The sequence below is a fragment of the Elephantulus edwardii genome, unplaced genomic scaffold, assembly GCF_000299155.1.
Source record: "Elephantulus edwardii isolate Elephantulus edwardi_28Jun2011 unplaced genomic scaffold, EleEdw1.0 scaffold00254, whole genome shotgun sequence".
NCBI classification, from domain to species: domain Eukaryota; kingdom Metazoa; phylum Chordata; class Mammalia; order Macroscelidea; family Macroscelididae; genus Elephantulus; species Elephantulus edwardii.
Window position 1 is genome coordinate 1,733,078 of NW_006400004.1, and position 1,563 is coordinate 1,734,640.

General features: G+C 34.3%; 1 pseudogene; it reads right to left on the reverse strand.

Annotated features, from left to right (window-relative positions):
• Window positions 1-665: 665 nt before the first annotated feature.
• On the reverse strand, window positions 666-1,563 carry LOC102856698 (annotated as a pseudogene).

Here is a 1,563-nt window from a genome sequence, read left to right on the forward strand (position 1 = left end):
ATGTATACATGTAATTTTATACATATTATTTTGATAGTGGTTCCACTTCTTTGTTCCATTTATCAAGGTCTATATACTTTCATCCCTTTTCATGACCTGGCATTATTTGTGCAGAATTAGTATCAACTCTTTTTTGAATCTTTGTGAAGTCATATGGGCCAGGATATTTTTGTTGAAAGGTTTTTTATGACTTGTTTACTTTCTCCTTTTGTTATAGGTGTATTCAAAATTTCTACCTCAGTCTGTGTTATTTTCAGTAGATCATATGTTTCTTGAAATTGATCCAATTCTTCCAGATTTTCAAATATGTCAAGATATAGTATGTACTATTCTTGTTGCTAGGTATTGTCACATCATTTTCAACTCACAGTCACTCTGTGTACAACTAGGGAACTACTTCTTGGTGTGTTAACACCCTCTCGATTGATGCTGTGCTTGAGTCCATTGTTACAATGAGTGTTTTCTCTTTTCCAGTGACACTCCACTTCTCCAGTGACTGATCTTTCCAGATATTATACCCAAAGTATATTTTTTTAAACAAATTCACTTAAAGTTTAATCAATCACATTAATGAAAATATCAAAATATGTAAGATTGTGTGCGACAACAGAAACTTTATTTTTGTTGCAAATGATATAGTATTTGGTGCTTCTTTTATTAAGAAGCTATGCTGTAGAAAGAACAACTGTGTTAAATCTAATTCATCTGGATCATGTTCCACAAACTTTTTGCAAATTTTTATGGCATCCACCAATAGTGTTTCATCATTAGTTTCTCCATGGTCAGTTGAAAATTGTTTCTGTCCATTTAGTTCATAGAGATGCCTGTCTACATGAACAATAGCAATAAAATGAAGATCTGCTTTCTCATCTATACTTGGTGCCTCAGTCTGACCTTCATGAACACTGGTCTTGTGAGTAACTGGTGTAGCTTCATAGTTCTCTGGGTGTCTGTCTCTTTCTTCCAGGCTCATTTAAATGGATCTTCCAGGAATTTTTTTCAAGGTTGGTCCAGATTCAAAGTACATCTTGCCTTTATTGTTAGCAATTGCATGGATCAGTCCAGTTGTTCCACAGGCATTGCAGATTATTTCATGAGATATACCAATAGTGTAACATCCTGCCCCTGAGATATTATTTTTTTTTTATTTTTTCCTCTTCTTCTGTTCTAAATACTTCACACTTTTCTGTAATAAGGAAGAAAAATAACATTGCACAGACTGGTGCATGGTAAGGAGTTTACGATCTGCTCCATATACATCAAGAAATTGCCAGTTAGGCTGTAGAGCTATTATTAAACCTGTTTAAGAAACAGGCTTTAGTACATAAACTAGTCTCTAGTTGAAAAAATTATTATCCTAAGCTCCTGACATAGGCTGAATTCCATTTCATTCTTGGTGACAGTCCAGACAATGTTAGATAAGAACCACTGCTAACTGTTTCAATTGAAGTATAAATTTGACTTAAAGACACATTTAGGAATAAAAATAATGCATAATACAAGGTATTCCTGGATAGCTACTTGAAGATTGGCCTCCAGTGGCAACCAGGGCTGACCCTCCAT